This window comes from Cnephaeus nilssonii (genome assembly GCF_951640355.1).
Source record: "Cnephaeus nilssonii genome assembly, chromosome: 13".
Taxonomy (NCBI): Eukaryota; Metazoa; Chordata; class Mammalia; order Chiroptera; family Vespertilionidae; genus Cnephaeus; species Cnephaeus nilssonii.
The window spans coordinates 78,104,676-78,117,281 of record NC_137084.1 but is presented as its reverse complement, the minus strand read 5'-3'; positions in this window follow the sequence as shown (position 1 = coordinate 78,117,281).

Here is a 12,606-nt window from a genome sequence, read left to right as displayed (position 1 = left end):
TCCTCTCTGAAATCAATAAAAATATTTTTTTAAAAAAAAGAAATGATATTTATGCCGAAACCGGTTTGGCTCAGTGGATAGAGCATCGGCCTGCGGACTCAAGGGTCCCGGGTTCGATTCCGGTCAAGGGCATGTACCTTGGTTGCGGGCACATCCCCAGTAGGGGGTGTGCAAGAGGCAGCTGATCGATGTTTCTCTCATCGATGTTTCTAACTCTCTATCCCTCTCTCTTCCTCTCTGTAAAAAATCAATAAAATATATTTAAAAAAAAAAAAAGAAATGATATTTAGTAAGTTATATACCTACTTAGTGATATATACAACTTCATAAACACAATATGGCATTAAAAAGATGTAAAATAAGATTTGTATCATAATACAATATATACCAAGTTAAAATACACACATACAAAATATACATTAAGAATAAAAAAGGTTGCCGAAACCGGTTTGGCTCAGTGGATAGAGCGTCGGCCTGCGGACTGAAGGGTCCCGGGTTCGAGTCCGGTCAAGGCCATGTACCTTGGTTGCAGGCACATTCCCAGTAGGGGGTGTACAGGAGGCAGCTGATGGATGTTTCTCTCTCATCGATGTTTCTAACTCTCTATCCCTCTCTCTTCCTCTCTGTAAAAAATCAATAAAATATATATATTTTTAAAAATAGAATAAAAAAGGTAGCCCTGGCCGGTTTGGCTCAGTGGATAGAGCATCGGCCTGCGGACTCAAGGGTCCCAAGTTCGATTCCGGTCAAGGACATGTGCCTTGGTTGCGGGCACATCCCCAGTGGGGGGTGTGCAGGAGGCAGCTGATTGATGTTTCTCTCTCATCGATGTTTCTAACTCTCCCTCTCCCTTCCTCTCTGTAAAAAATCAATAATATATATATATATATATATATATATATATATATATATATATACAGATATATATATATTTATTGATATTTTACAGAGAGGAAGAGAGAGAGGGATAGAGAGTTAGAAACATCAATCAGCTGCCTCCTGCACACTCCCCACTGGGGATGTGCCCGCAACCAAGGTACATGCCCTTGACTGGAATCGAACCTGGGACCCTTCAGTCCGAAGGCCAACGCTCTATCCACTGAGCCAAACCGGTCAGGGCAATAAAATATATTTTTTTAAAAAAAGAATAAAAAAGGTAGCCCTAGCCAGTTTGGCTCAGTAGATAGAGTGTCAGCCCACAGACTGAAGGTTCGCAGGTTCGATTCCATTCAAGAGCATGTACCTTAGTTGCACACTTGATCCTGGGCCGTGGGCTGGGCGCATGTGGGAGACAACCAATCTATGTGTCTCTCTTGCATCGATTTTTCTCTCTCTCTGTTTCTCCCTCTCCCTTCCACTCTCTCTAAAAAAAACTAAAAAAAAACAAAAAAAACCACAATGGAAATATATCCTTGGGAGAGGATTAACAAAACAAACCATAAAAATTAAAAATGTAGAATGGAGGAACATGGAGTCGATAAAATAGGAATTGGGGTTAGAAATGGAAGTAGAAATGAAGAATCCTATCTAATAATAGAGTAATATGTAAATCATCACTCCGCTACACTCACAAGCCATGCCCACCAGCCACACCCGCCAGCCACGCCCACCAACCAATCAGAAAGCGAATATGCAAATACACCCAACCAAGATGGCCGGCAGCCTCGGAGAGCGGCCATGGTCGGAACTGAGCGATTGGAGCCGAAGATCAGAGGGGAAGATCGGAGCCAGCTGGGGTCCCCCACAGGCAATCAGAGCCAGTTGGGGTCCCCTGCAGGCAATCAGAGCCAGCTGGGGGTCCCTGCCCAGGGCCCAAGCCTCAAACAGAGGCTTGCGGCATTGGCTGGGGGTGGAGCTGGGCCATTGGAACCAGCTGGGGTCCCCTGCTGTGATCGGAGCCAGCTGGGGGTCCCTGACCAGGGCCCAAGCCTCAGCCAGAGGCTTGAGGCCTTGGCTGGGGGCGGAGCCCAGTGACCAGGGCCCAGCTTGCAGCCTTGGCTGGGAGTGGAGCCTGGTGATCAGAGAAGCTGGGGGTCCCTGCCCAGAGCCCAAGCCTTGGCCAGAGGCTTGAGGCCTTGGCTGGGGGCGGAGCCCAGTGACCAGGGCCCAGCTTGCAGCCTTGGCTGGGAGTGGAGCCTGGTGATCAGAGAAGCTGGGGGTCCCTGCCCAGAGCCCAAGCCTTGGCCAGAGGCTTGAGGCCTTGGCTGGGGGCGGAGTGGGGCGATCAGAGCCAGCTGGGGATCCCTACCCAGAGCCCAAGCCTCGGCCAGAGGCTTGCAGCCTTGGCCGTTGGGGCGGAGCTGGGCAATCAGAGTGAGCTGGGGGTCCCTGCCCAGAGTCCAAGCCTCGGCCGTGGATGGAGCCGGGTGATAGAGCCAGCTGGGGTCCCCTGCAGGCGATCGGAGCCAGCTGGGGGTCCCTGCCCAGAGCTCAAGCCTCGGCCAGAGGCTTGCAGCCTTGGCTGGGGGTGGAGCAGGGCCATGGAGCCAGCTGGGGGTCCCTGCCCAGGGCCTGAGCCTCAAACAGAGGCTTGCGGCCTTGGCTGGGGGTAGAGCGGGGGGGATGGGAGCCAGCTGGGGGTCTCCTGCCAAGGGCTGGAGGATTTAGGCCTTGGCAGGGGCGGAGCCGGAGATCTGAGGTGATAGGTGTGAACTACAGAGGAAATACCTTTTCTGACCGCTCATTGGCTAAGCTCCCTGTATGCCACTGGTAATATTCTTAGTAACTTGGGTATAAGAATCCAAAAAGGTGATCTAGGGCTTTTCCACCACACTCCTGGGGAAAAAAAACGAAGGTCCGCTGCTGGAGGGCTAAGAAATGTCATAACCTGCCCTACACGGTTTGGCTCAGTGGATAATGCCTAGGTTTGCCAACCGCAGAGTCCAGGTTAGATTCTGATCAAGGGCATGTACCTAAGTTGCAGGCTCCTCTCTGGCTGGGGCCCAGGTCAGGGCTCATGCAGGAGGCAACCAATCAAAGTATTCCTCTCACTTTGATGTTTCTCTCTGTCTTTCCCTTTCTCTTTCACATTCTCTAAAAGTCAATGGAGACATATACTCAGGTGAGGATAAAAAAAAAATAAAAAATGTCATATTCTATGAAAGACACATCTTGAAAATGCCTAAAGAAAGTTGTCATTTTTTCTTGGTGAAGGGACTGGAGTCCGTGTTGATGAAAACACCTTGGTGGCTGCGGTGACTGGCAGTGGCTGCAGCAGCGGGGTGATGGGGCTAGTGCCTTTCCCTGATCAGCCTGGTTGTCTCTCACAAAGGGAGGCCAGACTGCGGCTTAGGCCCGCTCCCTATGGAGAGCGGGCCTAAGCCATCAGTAGGACAACCCCTGAGGGCTCCCAGTATGTGAGAGGGGGCAGGCTGGGCTGAGGAGACCCCCACCCCGTGCACGAATTTCGTGCACCGGGCCCCTAGTGTAATAATATAAAACAAAAGAAGGCTTTTGCATTGACCAATAATGTGTCATGAATGAACTGAGGGTACCTTTAATTCAATTCAGTGAATGTGGAAACCAAAAAGGAAAGTAGAAATATTATGTAAAATCTGAAGAATAAACAAATCTCATAAGCCTTTGAATATACAAACTGAGGAGATTAAAAATGGTGGGCTACACTGACACACTCCCAGGACCAAACTGGAATTACAACTAAAATACAAAAAAAAAAAAAAAATCCTAAGTAATCAACTGAAGACTACTAGCTGGAAAGAACCCTAATAAATGAGAACAAAAAGTGGAGACTGCATACAGAAAGAGAAAGCGCGAAAGGGCGGGCTGGTTTCCCACAGACAGCAGCTGAAGTTCTGGAGAGAGAGCTCAGCTGGGGAGGGTGGGACGACTGCCACTGAGAACTCTGGGTCTAAACCCAAAACTGGGCCCCCCAGCCAAGAGCACAGAACTGAGAAAGGTGACCACATTACATCTGGCTGTGAAAAACCTAAGAGTTGCTGTCTGCCAAGGAGGGACGGCTGGAAATGCAGGCACCCCCTTAAAGGGCCAACACCCACAATTTCGTGTGCAGGCACTCACCTCAGGTTCTGGCAGAGGTAGGGCAGTGTGGAATGGAGCTGTATGAACACAAGCCAGGGTTTGGGGCTCTGGGGTTAGAGCTCAGAAGGCAGACACCCTGGTTTCCTGTGCTGGGTCATTCCCGCGCACTGCACAGGACATCTTTCTCAGACAGACCTTTGCTATCCAGGAGGTTTTTGCCTGGGGGGGAAGGCAGTTGCCACATCCTATTGGAAAACACCATGCCCCACCCTGTGGAGTTTCTGAGGCCCATTAGGAGACTGAGAATAACAATTTGACTCCAGGCAGAAGGAATTTCCCCACCCACTTGGAAAACCTCTCACCACACCTGAGGCTACTCACAAATGAATACAGTCTGCAGGCAGAATGGGAGTCTCAGGAGGCTTTGAGTATTTATTTACCTGATCTAATTAGTCAGAAACACCTTTTGACAATGCCCTACACTAGAGATTGGGAGGCACAGCAATCTACTGAACACACAGTCACAAACCCAAACAGGCAACCAAAATGGGAAAACAAAAAAAAATAACACCCAAAGGAAAGAACAAGAGAATTCTTCAGAAGAAAAGCTAAATGAAAGGGAGATAAGAAATTTATAAGGCATGGAGTTCTGAATAATGATGGCAAAGATGCTGAACATCATAAGAAAAGATATAGTAACTATGAAGAATGACATATCAGTAATAAAGAGCACAGTTGAAGGAATATACAGCAGAATAGAGGGAAACTGAGGATCAGATCAATGAATTAGAAAAAGGAGTAGAAAAAAATCACTCAATCAGAGAACCAAAAAGAAAAAAAAACAATTAAAAAACAGAAGGACAGCTTAAGGAAATTGAGGGACAACCTGAAATGTAACAATATTTACATAATAGATGTGCCAGAAGGAGAAGAAAGTAAGCAAGGGATAGAGAATGTGTTTGAAGAAATAATGGCAGAAAACTTCCCTAACGTGGGGAAGGAAAAAGTCACACAAGTTCAGGAGGCACAGAGTCCCAAGCAAGAAGAACCCAAACAAGCCCACGCCCAGACACATCATAATTAAAATGCCAAAAATTAAGGACAAAGAGAGAATCTTTTTTTTTTTAAATATATTTTATTGATTTTTTACAGAGAGGAAGGGAGAGAGATAGAGAGTTAGAAACATCAATGAGAGAGAAACATCGATCAGCTGCCTCCTGCACAACCCCTACTGGGGATGTGCCCACAACCAAGGTACATGCCCTTGACCGGAATTGAACCTGGGACCCTTCAGTCCTCAGGCTGACGCTCTATCCACTGAGCCAAACCGGTTTTGGCCAAAGAGAGAATCTTAAAGGCAGCAAGAGAAAAGCAAACGGTTACCTACAAAGGAGCTCCCATAAGGCTATCAGCTGATTTCTGATCAGAAACTCCACAGGCCAGAAGGACTCCACAGGCATGAAGTACTCAAAGTAATGAAAAGGATCTGAAACCAAGATTACTATATCCAGCAATAGATGGTGAAATAAAGAGCTTCCCAGACATACATACATACATACATACATACATAAAGGGGTTTATCACCACCAAGCCAGCACTGCCGCTTTTTTTAATCGGGAGGGAGATCATCTCTGCAGAGGCCCCTTATGAGGAACAAGGGGTCCCAGCCCCACACCAGACTCCCAGCCCAGGTGGTAAGAGCAGGGAAGAGAAGTCCCCAAACTATAGGCTGTAAAAACCAGTGTGGATTGGAGCTCAAGGACACAGAGGATGCTGGAGACCCAGCTGTTCCTCTTAAAGGGCTGGCACACAAACTGAACTTACAAGGTCACACTTCCTCTGAGCTCCAGCGCCAGGGTGGGGCTTAGGAGAAAACAGACACATACGAGGAGGAACTGGATTGCCCAGCATCGGGGCAGTACTCTGGGGCAGCTTTCTCTCAGACGAAGGTGCTCCAAGGCGTCATTGTTACAATGCTGGGACCTCCCTGTCACAGGGCTGACTGACAGCCATTTCTGTTTGCTCCGCCCTGGTGATTCCCTGAGACTCCACCCCATCCAATTTGCAGCCCCACCCAACCTGTGTGCAGCAGCTTTTACCTACGAATGGCCTGTCCTGGCTCAGGCTTCAGACTTTCCTAAATCTCTCAAACAAGCTGCAGCTGGGTCAGGGAGCCCCAAAGCTATCAATAAAGGCCCAAGAACTAGCACTAGCACCTTCTGCCTTGCTTCACAGCTGGACCTCACCTGGGCACTTCCAAACCTGATACAAATAGGAGGAATCTGCAGATCTCTCTGTAGCTCCTGCCAGATGGCCCCAGGGAGTGGCTGACTTTGCACCTCCCTGGAGACCCCAGAGCCAGTGCACCCAGTGGTCAGCATCAGATCATACCAGATTACAACTCTACACATCCACAAGTGACACGTTCAAGAGGCAGACTCAGTGAGCACCAAGGCCCCACTGAAGCAAGTCCTGCTCCATAGGGGTGTTTCCTGCACAGCAGCTCTCCCACTGTAGTCACAGCTGGTCCTCACAGCCAATTGGCCTGGAGGTCAATTCCTCCCAGTAACACCAACAACAATTAAGACTCAATTACATGACTGTGTGCACAGCCCACAAAGGGGTACACTTAGAGTGCCCAGCTCAGGTGACTGGGGAGGCTGAGCCCCTGGGTCCTACAGGACACCTACTACACAAAGCCACTCTATCAATTCCAGGAGACATAGCAGCTACCCAATACATAGAAACAAACAGGGAAGCAGCCAAAATGCAGAGACAAAGAAATATATCACAAATGAAAGAAATAGAAGAAAACAAACTACTGGCTATAGAGTTCAAAATCACAGTTATAAAGTTACTCAAGAATCTTCATGATACCTCCAAGGAACTTAGTGAGACTTTCAAGGATCTTAGTGAGAATGCCAAAAATATGAAAAAGGATCAGTCAGAAATTAAGCCTACACTGGACATCATACTCATTATGATGGACATAATACAATAAACATTGTTTTCATGGCAAATGAAAACACAGGCTATTTATTTGACTGAAATAAAGAATAATATACATGATTCAACAGTAGACTAGAGGATCCCCAGAATCAAATCAACAATTTGAAATATGAGGAAGCAAAAACACCCAAACAGAAGAGAAAGAAAAAAAAAAGAATCCAAAAATATGAAGATTTTTGGATTCAAAAATCTTCATATTTTTGAAGAGCCTCTGGGACAACTTCAAGCGTACCAATGTTTGCATTACAGGGGTGCCAAAAGAAGAGAGAGAGCAAGATATTGAAGAAATAATGACAGAAAACTTCCCCTACCTGGTGAAAGAAATAGACTTACAAGTTCAGGAAGCACAAAGACTTCCAAACAAGAGGAATCCAAAGAGGACCACACCAAGACACATCATAATTAAAATGCCAAGGACTAAAGACAAAGAGAGAATCTTAAAAGCAGCAAGAGAAAAGCAAGAAAAGGGGGCACCCATACGACTGTCAGCTGATTTCTCAACAGAAACTATGCAGGCCAGATGAGGGTGGCAAGAAATATTTAAAGTGATAAATAGCAAGAACCTACAACCAAGATTACTCTACCCAGCAAAGCTCTCATTTATAATTGAAGGTCAGATGAAGAGCGTCACAGACAAGAAAAAGTTAAAGGAGTTCATCACCACGAAACCAGTGTTACGGGAAATGCTGAAGAATATTCTTTAAGAAGAAGGAAAAAAAAGATCAAAAATATGAACAATAAAAAGGCAATAAATACATATATAACAATTGAATCTAAAAATCAAAATAAATGAATAAGAAATATAATGAACAAAATAAACTGCCAAATAAAATATAATCAGAGGCATGGAAATGGAACAGACTGATGATTCTAGAGGGGAGAGGGCGAGTGGGGGGAGGCGGGAAGAGATTACACTAAGATCTTATATGCATATATGCATTACCTAATGACACAGACAATAGGGTCCTGCAGCCGTGGGGCAGGGCAGGACTGGGTGGATGGGAGCAATGGGGGGTGAAAAATAGGAACATCTGTAATACTCAATAATGAAGATTACAAATAAAAAAATACAAAATAAAAGAACTGGAAACAACTAAAAAAATAAAGTGCAATGCAAAAAATAAGGACACAATTGGATTTTTCACAAAACTGTATGTATTCAATTTAAAGTACCTGTCCTCTATTTTGAAATTATGTCCCTTTATATGTTTGAAAATGTCTTTTCTTTTATGCAATTATAGTGATAGGAGATAGTATTTTTTAACATTCTTACTTGGCAAAAAAAAATTACCAACCTCTATCGAGTATCCAACCAATGTAAATATTTTTGCTATTTACAAAACCCAATGCTTTTTCTAACAAATACTGATAGCCTGAGGAGGGAATAGGTTTCCTGGAAAGAGCTGGCCCAGAGCACAGAATGCTAATTCCACATTCTGGAAGTTCATATTTCATATAAATAGTCAGAACAGGAGCAACCTTTGCTCTGATTCCACTCTAGGGAGGGCTAGGACTTTTCTTAATGTGTCCCTAACATTTTCCTACTTTCTAGTTTTTCTACCATTTCTTTCTGCTGGTTGTTAAATCCTATATAATAAAAGGCTAATGTGCAAATAGACTGAACGGTGGAACAACCGGAATAACCAAACAACTGGTCGCTATGATGTGCGTTGACCACCGGGGGCATGTGCAGAACATGGCGGGTGCTGGCCGGGGCAGGATGGTGGAGCAGGTGAGCGGGGGTGCCAGACCAAGGCGGGGTGCCAGTCGCTGTCATTGGGGCGAGCCTCTGGTGGTTACTAAAAATTCTTTGCTCCTGCGTGCTGCGGTCCCACCCGGTACTCGCACCTGCTGCCAGTGCTGGCCCCGCTCGCACCCGCTGCTGGCACCGGCCTCACTCGCTCCCGCAGCCAGCACCGGAGCTGCCACTCGCATCTGCTGCCGATGCCCAGCACCGGTCCTGATCACTCAGCGCCATCAGCGGGTACGAGTGGTGGCTGCCAGACCTGATCGCCCAAGGGCTTCTCCACATCCCCCTGCTGCTGAGGGGCGATCGGGGCAGCAGCTGCCACTCGCACCCACTATTGGCGCCGGCCCCAATCGCTCTGCACCGTCAGTGGGTGCGAGCAGGGCCAGTGCCGTCAGTGCATGGGAGCGACAGCAGTGGGAGCAGGGCGGCCCTGCCAGCAGACAGGGGACCGGGGACGTGGGGGGAGGGACCAGGTGGGGGCGTGGAAGATGGGCCAAGACCTGCCCCTGTGCCCACCACAGCCTCGAGGCCCACAGTTCCTTTCAAGGTGCACGGATTCGTGCACTGGGCCCCTAGTATAAACATAAAATGATTGGGCTAGCCCTAGCCATTTTGGCTCATTGGATAGAGCATTAGCCCATGAACAGAAAGGTCCAAGGTTTGATTCTGGTCCAGGACACGTACTTCAGATGCAAGGCTCGATCCCGGTTGGGGTGCATGCGGGAGGCAACCAGTCAATGTGTTTCTCTCACATCAATGTTTCTTTCTCTGTGTCTTTTCCCCTCCCTTCCACTCTCTCTAAAAAGCAATGGAAAAAATATCCTCAGGTGAGGATTAATAAAAAAAAAATAATTTAAAAATGATTGGGCTCTCATGTCAACCTATTTCTTAAGACTCTAAAGACAAAATAAGGAAGTAGAAAGATATAATAAAGTACCTTAGAATCCCTAGAACAGTAAAGACAAGAGTGTGTATAAGAAAAATAAATGAGCCTGGCCAGAGGTGAGGCCATCCCAGGTCCAATTCTCGGGCACATACCCAGGTTGCGGCTTGATCCCTGTAGCAGATACGTAGAAGGCAGCCAATCAATGATTCTCTCTCATCATTGATGTAGAAACATCTATCTCTTCCTCTCTTTTCCCTTCTCTGAAATCAACAAAAACGTTTTTAAAAGAAAGAAAGAATTTAAAGAGCACACAACCACGATGAATGAAAGTATCAAACTATATAGTCTCCAATTCAACAATGAATTCTATTGTTCAATATAAGTTGTGAGCTGGTGAGATGGAATGCAAAAATGAGTTTTTTTCACAGAAACAAAATAGGGCTGGGTTCCAGGGCAGTCTACATGAGCCTCTAGATTATCCAAGATTATCCAAGAAGTACCCCTAACTCAGAATTCAAAAACATCTCCATCCTAACACATATGGCTAAATTTAGAAACAAGGAGATGAGACACTCCCAAAGGATATTAATTTGTTCAATTTCCTTTGTAGACCAAACCAGCAATTCCTTATACCACTTTAAGCTGACACAGCAGAAAGCAGTGCCCTAAATTGCCCGCTTCCTTCTATTACATATTGGAAATCAAACGATTCTAGGAATGCTGTAAATTCCTTGGTTTTTCCTCCCAAGGGCCTAAGTGAGAGTCCCAGAGTTCAGGGCCCCAAGCTGGGTCCCATTATACACTGGTCCTAAGACCGGATCATTCTGAAAATGGGTCATGGCAAATTATGTATCTTTTTTAGTGGTAAAATATATATAACATAAACTGTATCATTTTCGCCATTTTTAAGTATACAGTTCAGTAGCATTAAGTGCATTCACATTGTTGTGCAATCCAAATTATGCAACGTACTCTGGGTCTCCAAGGATTCTGTAGGCTGTTCATGGTATGTTTTCATTTGCACAAGAACATATTTTTGCTCCCCACTCCCCAATCTTCCTATTCTCTAGGGCTTTTTCCTAATGAGAGACTTCTGTTTTCTGTATCATAGATTACCAGTGGTATTATAACCCACGCACAAAACTAAATGAATTAAATCATCCTGAAGACCAAGTTAAGTCTCGGGTCCTATGCATTCAACTTGACAACTCAATTATGAAAGCAACTATTATATCTGCCTGCATTCTAGTAAAACAAAAAATTTTACTCCCTTCTTGTTAGTAGTGTTTAAAACATATGTTAACAACTTTACTGAGATATCTTTGACATACAGAAATATGTTTAAGGTATACAACTTAATGATTTTATGTAAATGTACACATTGTGGGGGGAAAAAATCACCATCAAGCTAAATAACCTATCCATAGTTACCCTAGTATGGTGTGTGTGTGTGTGTGTGTGTGTGTGTGTGTGTGTATGTATGTGTTGAGAAGATTTAAGATCCACCCTCATAGAAAACTCCTCTATTCAATAGAAAATACTCAACGAGGGAGGAACTCTTTTACCAGCATGGCAATGGTTTTATCAGGAGCCAAATAAAGAGGGAGTCAAAAGGTTAAAAAAAAAAAAAAAAAGACCCACATAAAATTAAAAGCTTTGCTCAAATAACTAAAATCAATTCATTTTGACAACAGAAACACAGTATCTATAGGTAGCATAATAGCTTTTGCCTCATCAATAGACATAAAGTAATATCATAGCTTTTATTCTCATTAATCTGCTTCAGATGTCTTACCCTAGCAACAGCCCATTTGCTACTGTCCTTGCTGGAGTGTACCTAGGACTTTCGTGAACTGTCACAAGGCAACCAATGTGTCAAATTTTATTTAATGATAAAATTGAATTTAAACACTATGACAAGCTATTCTTTATTTTTTTTTAAGACTTGTACATATAAGAACACTAGTTCTGCCAAAGGAAACTACAAATTCCCCCATGAATTTGTCAGCTAGTTTATTAATAAAGGAATATATTATTTGGTAAACAAAAAACCACAGGTGTCTGGGGTTCTGTTCCTATCTCCTATGGCTAAGCTGCTGAAGGAAGGGGGTCCTTCCGGCCCAGGCACTCGGCACAGTGGCTAGGCAACCATGAACACTGGAGGAACACTGAGACCATCACAGCAGACGCAGCTCCTGAGTGCAGGCAGGGGGAACATCCTGGTGATCCTCAGGACAGAGCTGGCAGGATAATTACAGCACCGACAGAAGGAACCACTGACTGAAAAGCCCCCGGGGGCACTGGATCGGCAAACTCTGCTAAACAAACACTGATCATTTTTAAGGCTGCAGATACATTTAAACCAATTTGCATGCAGTTCATTTCACAGAAATTACTTCGTAGCTTCAGGAATCCCTGTGAAATCATAGTTACCTGCACTACAAATGGTATTTATTTGTAAGCAAACTAGTAAATTATGAACTAACCACTAAACCATCATGTCTTCACACAGACTTGCATCAGACCAGACTGGCTTCTCTCGCAGGCCATCAATTATTTCACTAAAAATTAACATGCTCCATTGGGGGTAACGGAGAATTCTGCTATGTAACGAAGATACCAAACAGAAACTTAAATCAGCTGGCCATTCACGTGACACAAGATTTAAAATGAACACCAGGAGTCAAAACTCGTAAGAAAACTAAATGGGCCCTGGCCAGTGTCGCTAAGTGCTTAGAGTGTCGCTCACACACCAAAGGTCGCAGGTTTGATTCCCAATCAAGAGCACGTACCTGGGTTGCAGTTTTAATCCTTGGCCCCGGTCGGGGCCCATGCAGGAGGCAACCAATCGATCACATTAATGTTTCTCTCTCTCCCTCCTTCACTCCCTTCCTTCCTCCCTTCCACTCTAAGAAATCAATGGGAAAAGTATCCTTGGGTGAGGATTAAAAACAAAAAAAAA